This window comes from Cnephaeus nilssonii, assembly GCF_951640355.1.
Source record: "Cnephaeus nilssonii genome assembly, chromosome: 6".
Taxonomy (NCBI): Eukaryota; Metazoa; Chordata; class Mammalia; order Chiroptera; family Vespertilionidae; genus Cnephaeus; species Cnephaeus nilssonii.
In genome coordinates, this window is record NC_137077.1 from 83984996 (window position 1) to 84006496 (window position 21501).

Genomic DNA, 21501 nt, shown 5'->3' on the forward strand with positions numbered 1-21501 from the left:
CAATGTCAAACATTTCCTTATGTGCACATGTCAGCAATGATATTTCAGTTCTGGATGGTGGACAAATGGTGGTAATGCAGGTCCGACCCTCTCTGGTTTGGTCCTGGGCAACCTGCAGTGATGCACAGCTGCTGACTGCTAGTATGGCAAGGCGACGTCAGCGTCTTCCATCTCTGGACTGCTTCTTTTCTGTCTTCATGGCTGGAGTAGTCCTGTCGATTCCTCTCTGTTGCCGGAATCCACATGGTCTCAGAGTTGTTTTCTGAAAATATACAAACATATTCTCGACCAAAAGTTAATAAAGGAATATTTCCTATAAATTTGACTTAGGATCCTTTTTCATTTTTTTGCCCAAATGATTTTCCTCTGGCTTGTTTTGACACCATGTGTGTTTCTCATGGGTGTCTTGCTTTTAGCATTACAATTATTTTTCAAAAGTACAAATTTTCTAGATGTAATTTACTTACAGGATATTTTTCCTTACATGATATTCTTCTACTATCCCCCCTTTTTTTGATTTAAATATTAGGAGGCTTTTGAAAAAATTTTAATGTAGTCTTGATAGCTTTAAATTTTATTTTTTGCACTATAATATGACTGCTTTAGGTTCATTACCTGTTATAAACTGATAGAAAGAAAAAGGAAAAAATAAAAAAATAAAAAAATAGATTCAGAGACAGAGAAACATCAATCAAAACGTCAAACCTCAGGGAAGAAATTGTGAGGTAACCAGAAACCCAAGAATGCCTGAGAACGCCTTTCTAGCCATGTTAGCAATCATCAGATGTACGGTAAGATTACCTGGGAAAAATGGGGAAGTATTTTGGACTTATGCTCCTGACCCTTCATGGGTAAGACCCCTTACGTGGGTTGATCCCCTGATTAATGTAGTCACCAATAATATCCAGGAGGATCATGGGTGGGGCAAGAATGTATAATTACACAGGGGTCTCCACCCAGCTTCCCTTTTGTATGACACAAAATTAAAACACTGCCCCTTTGTGTGTAAAATTAAAGAGAGGTTTCTGGCTTGTGTGGACACCTAAGAAAGGGTGTCACTACTATCACTACTTGCCCCCTGGAGAGGTGCAGAAAATGTAACTAAGACCTTGTCAATACAAAAAGAAATGGACAGCCAGTTTGAAGGGGAATTGCCATGGCCTAGAGCAAAGAATATCCTTACATGATATTATTCTACAATGTCATTAAATTTTTTTCCAGATTTGGATTACCCCCATTACCTATAATAGTACCTCACACCCTTGGGGATCAAAATAAATAAATAAATAAAAATCATCTTTATGGTGCTTGGAGACAAAGGTATCACATCTCTTGATATTTTAGAATTACAACAACATAATACATAATTATCCCAAGCAAACTTGAGATAATTCTTTGAATGTCTGGCAGCAATTTAAAAAGTACATGTAAGGATTTAATCCCTTCCATTGTGTAGAGGGCCTCCTGGGAAGGCACCTGAGCATTCTATATTGGTCCCTCTTGCCATTTTGGTCAAGAGGGACCCTCTTCTCACAATCCAATTGTACACAGCTGTTGCCTGAGTTTTATGTTCATGTTGAGGTTGAAGCCTCGTGATGACTGGTACCATGGATCTGCCTCTCGCCCAGTGGGGCAAACTGGGTTCTCCCTGGAGAAGAAACCCGGGTTCCCCAAGATATGTGATCAGTGCTGGGGCCCCGCCAGCAGGTGAGGGGATCCCAAGGCAGGTGCTGGGCATGGAGGCCAGGGGGACATAGGGTACCAAGGAGACAGAACTGAACCTCACATCACCCTGCTTGGCCCTAGAGGATGGCTGGTTAGCCAGAGACGGGTAAGATTCCTCAGGGAAGGAACAATCTAAGACAGGCACAGTTGCAGAGAGGCCATCAAGAGAGAACTTGGGGGTCAACAAAGGTGGGGCACGGACACTCACCCCCCTAACTTAGCAGGGGCCTGAACCTCACCCCTTCTGAAGGAAGTCTCCTGCCCCAATGGCTGCTTAACGTCCCATGCCCCGCTCAAATCGGGACCTGGGTAACAGACAGAGACTTGGCCGACAGCAGCTGCCCTCTCACTGCAACAAGAATTGTTTGAGTTGTCTTGAACCCATGGTGAAGGGAAGTGGATTTTTGATATCTAAATCCAGCCTACCACCAGGAATGCTCAGGGCCTACTCAAGAAGGCAAATAATCCTTTCCACTAATATTTACAGGGTAAAATAAGATTGTTGTTAGAGTAATAAATTTGACAGTGAAATAGTAGTCAAGTTTTCAGGCTAATTTAAATTGGCTAATTGAAGCAAGCGAATATTCTAGAAAAATTAATAGTACTGGACAAAAAACAGTTCCTAAAGTGTTAACTAAAATTTTTATTGATAGTTCATCTGAGATATGCTATTTTAATTAAAAGAAAGGAAATTTATCTCCAATAAGGATATGTTTAAACAACAACCAAAGAAAGTAATGAAGTGAGTCATGTAAATATCTGGGTGAATGTTTCAGGTATGGAGAGCAGCAAATACCAAAAATCCAAAGCAGTGTTTGGCCATATTCAAGACATAGCAAGGTGGCTGGTATGAGCTAGAGTAGAGCATACCACGAATTAGACTTAGACAATGGGGATCTCTTAGCCCCCTACCTCCCATGAAATATACTCTATCTTTCTTTAACTTCAATAACCTCCATGCAAAATAAATTATTTTTAAAATTATGATTCTTTCAAGTGCCTGTCATCTTCTCAGTTGCTTTTCAAGTACACTTTATGAATTTCAGCATGTCTCTATATTTGGGTGTATTTAATATCACAGGGAAAAAAAATCCCTTGTATTTGCTGTAGGCTTTTTTCTTTCTTCTTTTTTTGATGTCTATGTAGATGTGTCCATTAGGAAAAGCTATGGCAGGTGTAGCTGCGAGAACTGAACTCTGAGCTGTTGAGATTAAATTCATAAAATTTCAAAGAAGGCTTATATTTCAACTTCTCATCACCCACCTAAAATTGTAACAATGGTAAGAGGAAAGAGTTGAATTTCAATTAAGAAAAATAGAGAAAAGCCGCTTATTTGGCAAGTTTTCCTGGGAGCCAGGAAAATTGTTAGCAATATTTGTCTTTTCAAGAATAAATAGATAAAATATAATTTATACATAAGCACATCTGTTAATTTATTGTAAAACCAAAGTAATTTTCTTTTTATAAAATTGTCCTTTGTAATTCTTTTGGCTTTTTTTTTTTTCTTGTTACAGAAATATTGTGATATTTTGTTCTCAGTGTTTTTCAGGAGCAAGAGAAAACAAAACAGACACATCATGCAAATTATTTATACTGGCTAAGCAAGGGAAAATTTGTTTATGCAATCTGATCTACGGACATGATGCAGCAATTTATAAACATTATTTTGCTAACATCAGGTTTTTACCAAAATGATTAACTGAATTTCCTCTGTTCTGTTTCTGTAACGCATCACATAGTTCACAGGTCTTATGTGGGCCTTAATCTAAGGCGATATGGTATCTCATGTTGTAAAACTATGCTTCCAATTTAATTTAGACCAATTTCATGATAAGTGATATGGACCTATCTTATCTTCTGAGGCAGTAGACATGGTCCTTCTTATTCCTTGGCCATGAGTTTTAGGAGAAGATCAAGAAGTAGGGGAAGCAAAGCAGGTATCCATTCAGAGATGAAGCCAGCAAAGTAAGAGTTAAATAAGATTAATTACATAGCTGGGTTTTCTTCATGAAGTTCTTTATTTAAAGAACTTTCCACTTAAGACATAATAACAAACAGCTGATTAAAAGTACATTTGGCCTGGCCGGCGTGTCTCAGTGGCTGAGCCTTGACTGATGAACCAAGAGGTCGTAGTTTGATTCCTGGTCAGGCACATGCCCGGATTGTGGCCTCAATCCCCAGTGGGGGGTGTGCAAGAGGCGGCCAATCAATGATTCTCTCTCATCATTGATGTTTCTATTTCTCTCTCCCTCTCCCTTCCTCTCTGAATTCAATAAAAATAAACTTTTAAAAAGTATTTGGCAGGTAAATGCATTAAAAACACTCAGGATTCCTGACCCAGAGAGTAAGGAGTTATGTCTGCTCCAGAAATGGAAAATATTCTAGATAACTTCTCCTAGCTATTGCTTTATTAATTCTCTATAAGAATATTGCTCAGTCAAGATTAATACAGGAGGGGCAGACAGTACACAGAAATTCTTAAGAGAGTCCGTAGTGGTTTTCCTAACATTGATGGAATATGTATAGAATTGAATGGATCCTAAATATCCACACTAGTGATACCTAATACACAGATATAGCCTTCGGGTCAACTTGGCACTTTACCTTTCTAAATTGTAAAGGGCCAATATTTATATTACAAGATATGGGTTGTTAAGACACTGAATCATGTGGCTTAACCTACACAATTAAAAATAAAGTCATTTCAGTATGATTTTTAAATAAATGTAATTCAGTTAAAATCTAACTTTCTGAATATAAGAAATAAAGCATACCTGTGTTTCCTTCTCATTCAAGTTGCAAGGGTATATATTTCCTTATGAAAAATAGTTATTTTGGATTTTTCATGCCCAGGCATTTTCTTTGCTTTCTGATTACAGATAATTCAGGTATTCAGAGCATTTATGGTTCAAGGAAAATAATACATTCTTTCCATATTATAGAATATTTCTACGACTAAATATAACTTAATGCCAATCTCTGCAGTATCTATCTATATTACAAAAGGCCCCATAAACACTAGAGTTGGAAATATTTGTAGATTCTTGAGAGATTTCTGATGTTTCATTGGCAAGTGTCACAAAAGGTTGAACATTTGTCAAATATATTGATATTTAAAAGAATTGGGATGAACTTGAACTGTGCCTTGCTGGTGGGAGTATACATAGAAAAAAAAAATATATATATATATTTCTTATTTTTTTTTGTTTTAACACTGACTTAAACACAGTTTGTTAATTTATATTTCAATCAAAGTCTTTATCTTAATACTAGAGGCCCAGTGGACAAAATTCGTGCATGGGGGGAGGGTCTCCTCAGCCCAGCCTGGACCCTCTCCAATCTGGGGCCCCTCGGGGGATCAGGTCTAAACCAGCAGTCGGACATCCCTCTCACAATCCTGAATTGCTGGCTCCTAATCGCTCACCTGCCTGCCTGCCTGGTTGCCCCTAACTGCCCCCTCTGCCAGCCTGATCACCCCTTACTACCCCCCCTGCTGGCCTGGTCACCCACAACTGCCCCCCCTGCTGGCCTGGTCACTCCTAACTGCCCCCACTGCCAGCCTGGTCACCCCATGCAGCCTGCTTGTTCAGTCGTTTGATCATCCCTCACTAACACCCCTGCTGACCTGGTTGCCCCACGCAGCCTGCTTGTTCAGTCATTTGGTCGTCCCTCACTAACTCCCTGCCGGCCTGGTCATAGGCAGCCATCTTATGAGGGTGTGATGGTCAATTTGCATATTACCTATTTATAATAAAGGATGGGGAAATAGAATGCAGCCACAAGTTTTCTATTATACTGTTGTTGCTATTATGGTTGTTTTTCCATGGTTTTCCAAATATTCTTTTTCTTATTGCTCCACTAGGGCTATTTTAAATATATACATCAACCTCCCTTTCACATGTGCCATCTTTATTCCTTCTGGGCATTTTCCAGTGCACCAACCTTTCATGTCTTATTAGGCTCTTTTCAAATCTTTAGATCATTATATAACTGAGTAATAGTCTTCAGGGCTAAATGATATTAAAAGCCTGAGCTATGTTTTACTATTAACTGATAAATATTTTAAACTGCTCAATTTAGTCATAAATAATTTAATCAATATGTCCTGAAAGACATTAGGGGACAATAATAAACTGAGGTGAAGTAGATCACCATGTATCCTGATTGGTTTTTAGATTGCCATTTGTCCCTCTCTCTCACCTCCCCAAGTCCCATGGGATCTTTAAGAATACTATCCATTTCCCAGAAGTAGAAACATTCCATTAGAGGCATGTAAATTTCAGGATGATTCTAGAGTTAATGATAAAATGATTCTGACTTGCAGCATCCCAGAAGAGGATCTGAGTGTTCATTAAAGGTGCTTGTCTTTTGCATTGTCTTAAAGAACACGCACTTCTAGTTACAAGAAAAATTTCAGTTTTCTGCAAAGAAAGTGCTCGCAACTATGAATCATGCTCAATGATGACTAAAGACCAGTGGAGAGACCAATATAAAGATATGAAACAGAAATGTTAAAAGAAAGAAAACTAATTTCACTCTAAATATATATATATATATATACACACACACACACACACACACACACACACACACACACACACATACTCACACACACAATATATATATATATATATATATATATATTTCTAATCCTCACCCAAGGATATATTTTTTACTGATTTTTAGAGAGAGAAGAAGGGAAACAAAGAGAGAGAAATATTGATGTGAGAAACATTGATCTGTTGCCTTCCATTAGCACCCCAACCAGGGATCAAACCTGCAACCTAGGTATGTTCCCTGACTGGGAATTGAACCCAAAACCTTGAGTTTGATTCCCAAGTTTTGTATGGGACAACATGCCAACCAGATGAGCCATTCAGCCAGGGAATCACTCTACATATTTTCCATTGCCATGAATATATTTCTACATACATTATACACTCAAAAATAAAAGAAACATATCTAAGTGGAGGGAAGCACAGGAGACTTGGTTAGAAAGTTTGTAAGGAGGACATTCCGAAAAGGGAAGTGGGCTGAAGGCGGCCCACCCTGTTTATCAGAATTTCAACTGACTTATGGGAATTTGGCCAAAGGCAGTCACTCCTAATTGTTCCTTGACCTTTCCAAACAAGTCTGTGCATGTGCAGACCCTCGGGTGTTTACCAGAACCTTTATGCTTAATCTTTAGGTATCCTTGCTTAAAGGACACTGCAGAACTGCAGATACATGTGTCCTCCCAAGATTACTTACCCTACTAATTGTATCTAAAAGATAAACTTTATCTCAAACTGCTGGTGCAATGAAAGCCTGAAGAGGCAGGAGATTGAGGCTTCTGGTCCCTTTAGCCAGGCAGTCCCTTAGCCCTCTCACAGCAATCCTGTGTCAGAGTAATTATTCATCCATTGTTTAGGGTTTGCTGGTCAGCCCTGGCAAAGTGGTGCCCCGTGTGAGGACCAAGGAAAACAATGAGATGCAGTGGAAACCTCAAAAACTAAGAGTAAGAAAACGAAGAATAACTGCGTAGTAAGTCATTGGAGCCTACTTGGGATTTCTAAGTTCAAGGGTATGTTTCTCAGCTAAGGTTTCACAACAGGACAGCAGCTGTCCACCAAGTAACAGATTTCTTTGTTACTTAAACAGTTATTAAAAGCAAATGGTGCCTTGGTTACAGAAGAAGAATTAAAGGGCCTGCTGCAGACTGTTATAATTTATACTCCTTGGTTCCCTGATGCTGGAACATTAGACTTTGATCTCTGTGAACAAGTAGGTAGGAATTTAAAATGAAATCAGGCCCAGGGAAAACTAATGTCCTTGTCATTAACTATGTGAGTTCTTGTTCGAGCTGCACTATGTCCACTTCATATTGAGAATCAAAAGCCTACAGAATACTAGAAGGATTTACCACCTCCCCCTCCTCCTGAAGTAGAGCCTGTAGAGTCTGTAATACTCAAGGCCCCACCACCAGAGGAAATATTTCCTAATTCTCCACCTCTGGTGTGGAAGAGTCCATCAACTAGATCCTCAGTTATGGGATCTTGTGTCAGGCAAGCTATGTTAGAAGGAGAGCCTTTGACTTGCCCAGTTATGCAAGATCAGCAAGGTAATCGGATACAGGATACCTCATTTAATACCTTTAAAGAAATAAGGAAAAATATTAGAGAAAATAGGGCTAACAGTCCATTTACAAAAGGACTCCTTAATGCCTTGTCTGAAAATTACAATATGATGCCTTTGGACTTACAGATTTGGGCCAAAACAACACTGGACGCCAGTCAATATTTATTATGGAGAACAGAATATGATGAGATCTGTGGACAACAGGCTGTTTGTGGGTGTTCACTGGCGACCCACCTGGGAAGCCTCTGATCCACATTCTGGCTGTAAGTCTTGGGCACTATAAGACATCTTCTGAAAGATCCACAAAAAAGACTCTGATTTATTAAATATTGTCTGTGGGTTATGCGCACCTGTAAATATCATATACACTGAGTGGCCAGGTTATTATGATCTCTGAATGCATAATAATCTGGCCACTCAGTATATATATATATATATATATATATATATATATATATATATATATATATATATATATATTACAGGCCCAGTGCATGAATTCGTGCATGGGTGGGGTCTGGGCAGCCTGGCCAGGGGGAGGGGACATAGGCAGTTGGCTGGCCTGCCTGCTGTTCAAACTGCTGGTCAAGGGGACAATTTGCATATTAGCCTTTTATTATATAGAATATACACTGAGTGGCCAGATTATTATGCGTCCAGAGATCATGATAATCTGGCCACTCAATCTATAAAAGTGTCTATTAATTGTTGTTTTAAGTGCCTTTGTTGTTTGGTTTAATTTGTTTAAAGATGGGCCATATTTCACTTTGCTAGGGGCCCTAGCTACTTGTGGCAGGGTGAACCCATGGCAGGGATTTCAGGAACTTCTCAGCAGTTTCCAAGAATCCTTAATCTTGGCGACCTTTCCTGCTTTTCCTTCTCAAGACATCAGCCACTGGAAACCCATAGCTAGTGGAAGTTATTGTCTGTCTGTAATCTAACTTGTTTACTGATGTTCTTTGCTTGCTTTCTTATCTTTGGGGGACTTCAGTTTGATGTTCACTGTTTTATGAACATAGGGAATCCCCTGTCTCTGCTGTTTGGGCTTTGAGCCACTCAGAACCCATTTGCTGTGCTGGGTTAGTGTGAGATAAGATTTTTAGGCTAATGTCCCAGTCCACCCTGTTATGAGTATTTATTTATTTACCATAGGGTTTTTCTGTTTCTGTTTTTAAGATCTCTTCTTATATATAGGACTAGAGGCCCATTGCACAAAGATTCGTGCAAGAATAGGCCTTCCTTCCCCTGGCTTCACTCCCAGCCACCTGGGAGCCTGCAAGTCCCCGCTCCTGGGATGCCCAGGAGCCACCAAGTCCCCGCTCCTGGCCAGAGCACCGCTCCTGTAGCTCCCTCCACCCCCCCACTTCCCCTCATAGCAGGTGTCCTGCCCCGCCCGGCTGCTCCACACCTGCATATGCAAATTAACCCACCATCTTTGTCAGGTTAATTTGCATACTCACTCCTGATTGGCTGTGGGCTTAGCACAGGTACAGTCAATTTACATGTTTCTCTATTATTAGGTAAGATTTTATATTGCTAGTCTACTCAGAAAGAAAAAATTGGAAATAAAATCTTCTAAACCCCCCAAGTATTTTTTCTAGAAGGATCAGACCTGTAGAAGTGCCCTCCAGCAGGTTGCAGAAATAGCAGTGGGGGCCACTCCCATTTATTGTAAGGAAAAAACAACAGTACTTTCACATTAAAGCTTCTGAAAGCTGGTGAATTATCCATGTTACAAAATTTGCCAAGAAAATACCTTGGGTAATAATTATTGGCTTTAAAATCTCAAAGTTGTTAAGGCAAATAAATATAACCAAAACTAAGGGTATATGATAAAGCTTTCTCAGTGGTAATTATATATGCCTAAACATAGTTTTTCCAGTCTTTGGTAGATTAAAACTTTGGACTTTGTTGAATTAAATAGTAAAAATTATTAAATATCCAGGTATTTTGAAATAACAGATACTGAAATATGAATCTGAACTTGCCTTGTATAGAAAATCTAGAGGATGGATTTGAATCTGTTAATAAATAAGTCTTGTATTTTATTTGAAATATCTCTTAAAATGTCAATGTATTGCTATTCTGAGGAATGTTAATTACTTATATGTCACCTCAAAATAAAGGTTCCTAAGGGTTCAGAATTATAACTAATTAGAAAAGAATTATGGTTTTGGTACAATAGAAGGCATGAGGCATGGAGATGCATTTTGAAGGATAAATAAAGTGGTTTCTAAAGCTGGTTATTTTTAAAAGTTGTAAGATTCTGAAGAAAGATTTGTGAAAGTTATAGAAAGTTTGTGAAAGTTATAGAATATCTGTAAAGAGAAATGTTGAAAGAAAGTTATATAAACGACACAGGCCAGTAAGCCAGGACAAGTAGAATCGGGAAATTGAGATGGTTAAACAGCAATTTGGAGCTATCTAGTAAATCCTATCTCCCCTAAACCAAGGACACTTAAAAGTAAATGATTTTCATTTTGCCTCCCTAACCAGAGGATAAATAGCTTACATCAACCTACTCAGGGAGACATATAGTAGAAATCCAATTAGTGTCATTTGCTGACCACACTCAAGGACAAATGATGTTAGAGAATAAACCTTATTTTGGTTAGTCCTTTTCTAGTCTGTTAAAAGGGAAAGATCTGTCCTGTTTTTCTACCCAGAAAGCAAAAGTTCTATAAATATTAAAATGGTGATATGTTTATCAGTTTTTTTAAGCCATCTTTCAATCATGGGAACTGAAGTTTGCTAGCCTATGTTTGTATCTAATACACTTTGATATATAATCTTTTGGTAAAATAAGTTTGACAATCCTTCCAGAGTTTGAATTTTAAGAAACTTTTTTTGACCTAGAATTGGCTTTAGATCATTCCAATGGGCTCTGAATGCCTCAAATGTTTGTTTTCTCTCTCATGAAGGAAAAATTTCTGCTTGAAGTACATGGAAAGCTTTGTCAAATAATAATAACAATATTATGCTTTCATTTATAGCTCTAATTGTTATTCTGTAATATTGTGTTTTGCAGAAAGGACAAGATTCTATGTCATTTCCATTACTCTATAAAGTATCTGGATTTACAGAAGAAGTACTGGCAGGAAAAATCAGGAGAAACAAAAATTTTGATTATGGGGCTGAATGAACGAAAAATAATTATATAGTTTTTGTAACTTTTGTTGAAAGTATTGCTGATTCTTAAACATTTTGTTTTTCACATGTAAGGAAGAATTTTTAAAGCAATTTGGTAAATTATATATTTCTCTCCCTACCTGTCCCTCCAGAATTTGACAATTCTTAATAAGTGGCAATACATTTCATTGCATGAATTCAATAACACCTGTTTCCAATTGTAGCTATATTAACCAAGATAAACTGATAGTGGGCCTGCTTATAGCAGCCATGGCTTCACCACCTTTTGCAGAACTTGGTCCATCCAGCATTATATGGGAATCCCTTACAATCCACAAGGACAGGCCATCATTGAACATGACCATGCTACCCTGAAGGGTATGCTAGTAAAACAAAAAAGGAGGAATATGGGACTCAAGGACCCTGCTATAATACTTTCCAAAGCACTCTTTACCCTTAAGTTTTTTAATCTGAATGATCATTTTCAATACTCTGTAGAATAGCACTTTACCTTAATAACCCCACCTCAGAAACAGCAAGTTTTGTGGCAAGATGTGGACACTAATAACTGGATAGGACCCAATGTGTTATTAACATGGGGGAGAGAATATGCATGCATTTCTACCGCCACAGGGCCGGTGTGTATCCCAGCTCACCAGATTAAACCCTACCATGGCATGGCACAGGACCAATCCTCTTCCAGAAATGAAGAATTTGGGCCTGGGATCACCATGGCACCAATCGTTGCACCTTCCCCAGACCCAGACGGCTCCCAGAATAACCTGGGGAATAATGAAGAAGCTGATGGCAGAGGTTGAGTGATTATTGGAGCATACTCACATTCCATGCACTGCAGATAATTAATCATTGCTCTTTTTGTTTTTCTTATTGTCTGTAAAACTGGAACTCCAACAATAAACGCACTCTACGGACCTGACATTCCAAAGCAGAAAGTTCACCTCAGCCCTCTGTCTTCTACATTCAGCAAAACAAAAAAGGGGGAAATGTAGGGAAGCACAGGAGACTTGGTTAGAAAAATTGTAAGGAGGACATTTCAGAAAGGGAAGTTGGCTGAAGGTGGCCCACCATGTTTATCGAAATTTCAACTGACTTAGGGGAGTTTGGCCAAAGGCAGTCACTCCTAATTGTTCCTTGACCTTTCCAAACAAGTCTGTGCATGTGCAGACCCTTGGGTGTTTATCAGAACCTTTATGCTTAATCTTTAGGTGTCCTTGCTTAAAGGACACTGCAGAACTGCAGACACATGTGTCCTCCCAAAATTACTTATCCTACTGATTATATTTAAAAGATAAACTTTATCTCAAACTGCTGTCACAATAAAATCCTGAAGAGGGAAGCAATCAAGGCTGTCTGGTACCTTTAGCCAGGCAGTCCCTTAGCCCTCTCACAGCAATCCTGTGTCAGAGTAATCATTCATACACCCATCACTCAGGGTCTGCTGGTCAGCCCCGCCATCTAAGAAAGATCTAATATAAACTAAACGATTTAACAGAAATTAAAATTCCTAAATACAAAACTATTTAAAAACTAGAGGCCCAGTGCATGAAATTCATGCACTGGTAGGGTCCCTAGTGGCTGGCAACTGCCGGCCAGGGCCTCTCTCTCTTCCCCGGGCTGGCTCCACCCTTGCCCCCTGGTCGAACTCCTGGAAGAACTCTGGAGGAGGGGACAAATTGGATACTACGCTTTTATTATATAGGATAAAGCGAAAAATATAGTTCATTTTCTTCCTTGGCTGAGTAGCTCAGTCTGTTGACTATGCCAAGATTTCAGTTCAATCCCTGGTCAGGGCACAATCAAGAATCAACCAATGGCCCTTGCCAATTTGGCTCAGTGGATAAAGCGTCAGCCTGCAGACTGAGGGGTCCCAGGTTCGATTCCGGTCAAGGGCATGTACCTTGGTTGCTGGCACATAACCAGTGGGGAGTGTGCAGGAGGCAGCTGATCGATGTTTCTCTCTCATCAATGTTTCTAACTCTCTATCCCTCTCCCTTTCTCTCTGTAAAAAATCAATAAAATATATTTTAAAAAAAAAAGAATCAACCAATGAATGCATAAATAAGTGGAACAATAACTTTCTCCCTTCCTCTCTCTCTAAAATCTCTCTCTATAAAAAGCCAGCGACCATAACGGCCATAACGATGATAACAACCAGTCACTATGACACCCACTTTGGCCAGCAAATCAGCCAATCGGGGTGGGGCCGGCCGGCCAGCCAACCTCACAGCCCCTCCCCGCTGCTGACCTGCCCTGTTCGGACTCTCCCACCCCAATCAAGATCTGGCCACAGGCAAAATGCCCCCTCCCTTCCCCCTGATCAGCCTGCCACTCCATGATAGGCCTGCAGCCCTTCCCACTGGCTGCCTGCCCCTGATCTCACCCCCCAACCCCAATAGGGGGCGGGGCTGGGAAGCCAACCTCCTGCAGCCCCTCCCCCTGGCCATCCCAACCCTGATCACACCCCCTACCCCAATAGGGGCTGGGGCCAGCCTGCCAAACTCCTTCAGCCAGCCCCCACTTCAGATCAGCCTCGTCACCCCATCAGGGGCAGGGCCGGCTGGCCAACCACCCACAGCCCCTCCCCATGGCTGGCCCCGCCCCCAATCAGCCCCCCAACCCCAATCAGGGGCGGGGCCCTATGGCCAATCACCTGCAGTCCCTTCCCCCAGCCAGCCCCAATCGGGGTGGGCTGGCCAACCAACCTCCTGCCATCTCCTCCTCCCGACATGCCCAGCCCCGATCCACCCCAATTGGGGCCAGGCCGGCCAGACCCCACTCATGCCTGAATTCATGCACTGGGCCTCTAGCCAATCAATAAAATGTATAGTTAATTTTCTAATCAAAGGGAAATGATCAAAGTATTTGAGTTATCTATATATATATAAAAGCCTAAGCAACCAAATGACCGAACAACCAAACGACCAGTCGACCAGTCACTATGACGCGCACTGACCACCAGGGGGCAGATGCAGGAGCCGCCGCCTGGTGGTCAGTGCATTCCCACAGCCAACTTCCCTGCTCCCCCACCCCCACTAGCCAACCTCTTGTAGCCCCAATCGGCCCCTATCGCTGGCCAGGCTGAAGGACCCCACCTGTGCATGAATTCATGCACCAGGCCTCTAGTATACTATCCTATCTAATAATAGACAAATATGCAAATTGACCATACCTCCGACACACCCAAAAGCCACGCCCACCATCCAATCAGAGCGAGCATGCAAATTAACCCAAACCAAGATGGCTACAGCCACAGAGAGCAAGGTTTCCTAGGTAACAGAGGAAGCCAAGCTTTCTGCCTGCCCTTGCCAGGCCTAAGCCTCCACTCAAGCTACAAAGTTTCAATTATAGAAGGTAAACAAATTCAAACAAATGGCGGCAGAATGGAGCTTGAGAGAGCAGGCCAGGGTTGCCGCCGGCAACAGGGGAAGCAAAGCTTTCTGCACACCCTGGCCGGGCCCACCTGCTTAAGGCAACAAAGTTTCAATTATAACCCCAACACAAATGGCTGCCAGCCTCGGAGGGAGCCCCAGGCTTGGCTCCGCTCCAGGCTACAAAGTTTCAATTGTAGAAGGAAAATAAATTCCAGATACCAGGGCCTCTGCTTGGGTTGCCAGGGGGCATGGCCGGCCTGCAAACCACCACAGGCCCCTCGCTCAGGCCGCCCCACACCCCAAGGGAACCCCCACCTGATCCGGGATGCCCTTCAGGGCAAACCAGCTGGCCCCCACCCCTGTACCAGGCCTCTATCCTATCTAATAAAAGAGTAATATGCAGATTGATCATCACTGCAACACACAATATAGCTGCCCCATGTGGTCAAAGATCCTGTTCCCATGTGGACACAAGATGGCCACCACAAGATGGCCAGCAGGAGAGGGCAGTTGGGAGGCTCCTGGCCTGCAAGGGAGGGCAGTTGAGAGAGACCAAGCCTGCAAAGGAGGGCAGTTGGAGGTGATCAGCCCTGCAGGAGAGGGCAGTTAGGGGTGATCAGGCCGGCAGAGGAGGGAAGTTGGGGGCAAACAGGCTGACAGTGGAGTGGTTAGGGGGTGATCAGGCTGGCTGGCAGAAGTGGTTAGGGGCAATCAGGAAGGCAGGCAGGCAAGCAGTTGGGAGCCAGCAGTCCTGGTTTGTGAGAGGGATGTCCGACTGCCCATTTAGGGATCCAACTGCCCACCGGGATCGGGCCTAAAAGGGCAGTTGGACATCCCTCGAGGGCTCCCATATTGGACAGGGTACAGGCTGGGCTGAGGGACAACCCCCCTCCGTACACGAATTTTGTGCACCGGGCCTCTAGTAAGAAATAAATATCAATTGCGCTCTTCTTAATTGCCTGGAAAATATAACGTATGAAATATTTTACCCTCTAATTTGATTCCTGAGGGCTTGGACTGTAATTAGCAGAAAATTGAAGTTAATTAGTCAAGGAGCAGCAGAAAGTACAAGTAAACATTTAGTGGGTCATGTTTCTTAGACCAAGTCCTACAGTCCTGTTTCTGAAATTGTCAGCTTTACAAAAGAAACAAATAGAAAGATGCATATTGGCTGACAACTTACTATGTGCATTTTATGTAAATTCACATGTAGTGTTCACTCCAGCCTCTGAGATAGGATTCATCACACCTGTCCTAAGAGTGAGGAGGTAAGAATTGAGATATTAGATTATTTGCCCCAAATCATCCAGCAAGATTCATCATTGAGTCTATGTGATTCTGAACCAGCAATCCTTCTCTTGAATTCTATTGCTTTGTATTTCATAAAGACGAGATGTTCAGTACCTTGACAGACTGATGTTGAAGATTAAAATAAGATGCATATGAGATGGGAAAGACTAAATATCTTCTAAGGAAAGGGAGGGGATAAGTGAGAGTTCCTGCAGTGTGGACTGTGAACAGTGGGTATTTATGTGATCTCTAAAGCAACTGTGATAGGTTAAATCAAGGGCAGAGTGGGAAATTGGGGCAAGGAGAGTGCTCATAGTAGAGAATGACTGAGGAGTTAGAGGAATCTAAGAGAAATAAGTAAGTAAGTAAGTAAGTAAATAAATAAATAAATACTCTACTATAGCTTAATTTATCCCACAGACAGGCCTGGTTTTATGTATGTTTGTCTCTTTCATGACTTAATGTTTACTGGTTGGTTTGCTTCCTTGTCTTCCCCATTGATTGCACTCAGTAACACCTCTGAGGCTGAAGTCAAAACCCAAATCTGCCTTTTTTTCCGAAGACTCTCGTGGGGCTCAGGGTTAGATAAAACTGGCCAGATTATTAAAACTTTGAAAAGGCCCAATAACACAAAAAGAAATTAATTGTAAATGCATGTATTAGTAGCACAGCAAGAATTCCCTTTCAGTGAAATAGGGCAGACCATTTCATGCCCATGTGCACAACCTCCCCTTTAGATCCTTCCATGAAAAATGATGTGGGAGGCAAGTTTCCTATGGATCTGGGGTGATCTGTCCTGATAGATTCTTCACTATATGAGCACTGCTGGATATGGTTTTGTAGCACAGGGCATCCCTCTGTGAGGGCAAGTGAAGAAACATTAGAGTCAGTCCCACTCACTAGAATCCTTGACCCTGTGTTTATCCTATGCATTGTTTGCTGATTCACTTGTAACCCAAATCTACTCCCAGTCATCATTCTCTCCAATGCTCAAATTTGAGCCAGCTTAGTGGTCTCCCTTCACTGAGGCAAGATAAGGTAATTGCTGATATTTGCTGTAACTCACTTTATAATTTTCAAGCGTCTATTACATATCTACCTAATTTTATTTTTTATTAAGAAATAATATAGTATCATTTTCTAGTTTTCAATATGAAGAAACAAAGGGCTGAAGTTGTCACATCTCCTATCACAACAAATCACTGATGAATTTGGGGCCAGAATCTGTCGCTTCAGTACTGGTCTGTCTTATGTACAATACTTTATAAATATGACCTATGAGAACATTACATCGATCCTCTCCCTGCCCCCAATTATGTTTCAGCACATTTCAAAGAAAATGTAAAAGGGGATAAGATCTGCCCAGTGAAAACAAGAATCACAAAAATTTGAATAAAATTCTTTTCAGTTTAAAAACACAAGTAACTAGAGCACAGTCTTGGAAAATATTCTAAACAGGAAGTTTGAAGACAAAGTTGATCTAATTAGGAAAGTGTGAAGAAAATATCCAAAAAATACACCATATGCCATATAATAGTCTAGAGGTAAATAACGGAAAGCTGTCTTGGTATTTAGAAATGAGAAAATTGTAATTAGATAAAAGTTGGCACCAAAATATTCATCATTTTAACTCAGACAGATTTTTGGCCTACACTGGCTTAGGAACGAGGTTGATTAAGGAACATGAACACAAAGTTTAATCAATACTTATTGGATGTATGAAAGAATGAATGGATGGGATTATTGCCGTAGATGTGGTTGAGGAAGGAGAATAGGAGATGCTACCTCCAAACAGATCTTATTCTATGCAATCCTGCAATTTATTCTTCAACTGTTTGTTTAATTTCAACTTTTCTCCAGCTCATGGATCCATATGTCTCAGCTAGGTCCTTATAGATTGAAGAAAGGCCCAACTGCAATAAAAGTTTAAAGCATTGATGGTGGTGGTTGAAAGAAGGCATTTACTGAGAGAGGTACAGTATTAGACCTTCGGTAATAATAGCTGCCACTGTGTGCTAGTAGATATACTTCTACTAATTCATTTAATTCTCATAATTCTGGGAGATAGAGATTCCTACCTCCAACTTATTTATCAAAAAATAATAAAGACAAGTACCATGTAGTAAAGGCAGCAGAGCTGAAATTCTAGCCAATGTCTGTCTAAATCAATGTTCTCTGCTATTTCACTAAGCCACTCTCAGACCATAGAAATAACCCAACTCCTTCTTATCCCACATGAGTAATGAGAGGTAATTTGATTAATGTCTAAAGATTACAAAAGTCTTAGGGATCCAGGTACTCTAAATCCTTTTTTGATTTTTTTTATAGTATACCAAAACTAGGCTTTGGTTGATTGGCTGAAGATAATTATAAAAGCATATCATATATCATATAGATTAGCATTCTTAATAATACTGCTAATTGCGTAAGTAAAAGATAAATAAGTTGCCCTTATAGAACCCTTGCCTTCACTATAACATCAGCAGGGATATCTGCTGCTGCTCCTATAAAAATCTTGGTGGCTTCCCGCCCTGGAGAACTTGCTAGAGGTTCTTGGCACCTGGTGTCCTTTGCTGGCTACCCTAGGGCCTGGCCATTCATTTCAGAAGTTACAACCCATGTGCTTGTCTTAAATTTTCTTTTCATGTTAGGTGACATAAAATAAAGTTAAGGACTTGTAATTCTTGAATTAACCAAGATCACAAAGTTAACTGAATCCAATTTAGTGTTTTTCTTCCCTGTTTCTAAGGCTATAGTATTATAATAAAAGGCATCTTGAATTGTCTTTAAAATACTCTACCCAACATCTAAATTTATCCAGAATATAAAATTCAATAGCTTTAAAGATGTTTTCAAACTACATAATTCTAGCCTTTGTTGGTTATTACATTTTTTCTAGTTATAAATTTGATCTTAGGAGGATAGATATCTTTATTTACTTAGAGAAAAAAATATTTTCTGATGTTGACAAAGCTTCTGTCCAAATAATCTTAAACAAAAAATGATGTTAGAATATTGACTTGGGGTATTTCAATTTAAAACAAAAACTAAAAAAAAAGAAACTGGCATGTGCTTAGTAATACTAATTATAGATTTGGGTCACTGAATATTCCACAAAGAGCAATAGAACATTCTTTATTTTGAAATAACAAAATAATGGTGTTAACAGACCATAGTCACAGTGAAAAACTGAAATAACAAAAAAGTGGGAAGAAATTCCAAGGTTAATGCCAAAATGTTAAGACAAAATGCAAAGAATGATGATGGTTCTTTACTTTTCAAAGATTGATTTTCCATTTTCTGGGAATAAGTATGGGAGCATATTACACTGGTGTAATGACAAACTTTACCACACCTAAAGTTGCTGAGTAGAACAATTACACAATCCTTAGTGTTAATTATTCTTGAAAGTTTGCTCTCAGATATCATTACTTACCAACTCAGAGTGAGGACACTGTTGTTAGTTTTCTGATCCAAGAAAACTGCTGTGAAACCTCATATAAATGGCAGTAATGAAAAATCAAACACACACCTGCCTTTGTCCTTGTCAGTTGGGAGAGGTAGAAGACCCTGGTTGTCTTTGAAAAGGTGGTGGAATGGTTTCCTTCACATCTGCCTTCTTGCATACTGGAAAAATTTACATTTTAAGTTACTTGGGTCTTAAAAGTGTCCCTCTTAAATGTAAATACTCCTGAGCTCACCTTGAGCCATATTCTTCATATTCTATACTGATTCTGTTAGTAAATACAGCTGCCCAGAGAATGAGTTGAAGAAGATTTTGCTAAAAACTAGAGACTTAGTATGAAATTGTCTGATGGTAGGAGCAAGGGAGAGAGGAATTGGAGAGAGTTTGGTGGAAGGTGGGGGGTAGTAAAGGCATTTATGATGCACAATTTCCAGCTCAGTTTTAAATCATTATTAGTTGATAAGTAACAAGAAAGTCAAACATAAAAGCTAAGTTGTCAAGTCTAATTTTATGTATTAACATGCCCAAAGAAACATCCTATATAATAAAGAGGTAATATGCAAATTGACCATCACTCCAACACACAAGATGGCTGTCCCATGTGGTCAAAGATGGCCACCACAAGATGGCTGGCAGGGGAAGGCAGTTGTGGGTGATCAGGCCAGCAGGTGAGGGCAGTTAGGGGTGACTGGGCCGGCAAAGGAGGGCAGTTTGGAGAGACCAAAACTTCAGGGGAAAGCAGTTGGGGAGGAAAAGACCTGCAGGGGAGGACAGTTGGGAGGGACCAGGCCAGCAGGGGACGGCAGTTAGGGGTGACCAGACTGGCAAGGGAGGGCAGTTAGGGGTGACCGGTCCAGCAGAGGAGAGCAGTTGGGGGCGACCAGGCCTGCAAGGAAGGGCAGTTGGGGAGACCAGGCCTGCAAGGGACGGCAGTTGTGGGGAACCAGGTCGGCAGGGAAGGGCAGTTAGGGGCAACCAGGCCAGCAGGGGAGGGCAGTTGGGGCAATCAGGCTGGCAGGGAAAGGCAGTTGGGGGTTACCTGGCCAGCAGGGGAGAGCAGTTGGGGGCAATCGGGTTGGCAGTTAAGCGTCAATCAGGCTGGCAGGTGAGCAGTTGGGAGCCAGCATTCCTGGATTGTGAGAGGGATGTCTGAGATTGAAGAGGGAGTAGGCTGGGCTGAGGGACACACACACTCCTGTGCAAGAATTTCATGCACTGGGCCTCTAGCCCTATATAATAAAGCAGTAATATGCAAATTGACCCTCATACCCTCGCACAAGATGGCCACCCCCATGTGGTCAAAGATGACTACCACAAGATGGCCAGCAGGGGAGGGTAGTGGTGGGTGATCAGGCCAGTTGGTAGCAACCAGGCTGGCAGGGGAGGGCAGTTAGGGGTGACCTGGCCTGCAGGGGAGGGCAATTGGGGAGACCAGGCCTGCAGGGGAGGGTAGTTGGGGGCAACCAGGCCAGCAGGAAAGGGCTGTTGTGGAGGGCAGTTTAGGCCCACAGGGATTGGGCCTAAACTTGCAGTCGGATATCCCTCGAGGGTCCCATATTGGAGAGGGTGCAGGCTGGGCTGAGGAACACCCTCTCCCCCAATGCACCAATTTCGTGCTCCGGGCCTCTAGTATCATTATATTTCTGATGCTAATTAATGTGGAAAATATTAATCTAATAAACAATATTTGCATATCCTGACTTGACTTCTGGACAAGACATCAGAGTAGATAAATGTTGTGCTTGCTGCTTCCACTACACATAAAATTTAAATTTAAATTATAGAACAACCACCCTTGAAAATCACCTGAAGACCAGCTGAACAGACCTCCTATAACTACAGATATAAAGAAGCCACTTTAAGACCAGTAGGAGGGGCAGATAAACAAAAAGGCTGGTTCCAAGCCCACATGTGGCATTTAAAAATCAGGAGGGATACCTTAGCTGTAGAGGTTCCCCCTGAGGAGAAGGGGTCCCAGCCCCCTACTAGATACCCAGCCTGAAGTACTAGTTCAGGGAAGTAGAGTCCCCACAACAGCTAGCTGTGAAAAACAGCAGGGACACAGTCCAGGTGAGACAGAGGGCTGCTGTAACCCAAGCATCCTTTTAATGGGCATGTCCGCAGATGCCCTTGCTCACAAACACTCACCCCAAGCTCCAGAGAAAGGAAAGTTGCTCAAAATGCACCAGGGACATATGGGGAGGAATTGAATTCTCTGGCTTCAGGGCCAGGGCTGAAGGGATAGCTCTTCCCAGAACTAAAGTGCCAGCAGATGCCACTGGTACTTTGTTGAGCCCTCCTACCACCCAGCCTGCAGGTATAGGCAGGGGCCAAATCTGAGTATCCATTAATCTGGCTAACACCACTCTCACCCTACCCTGG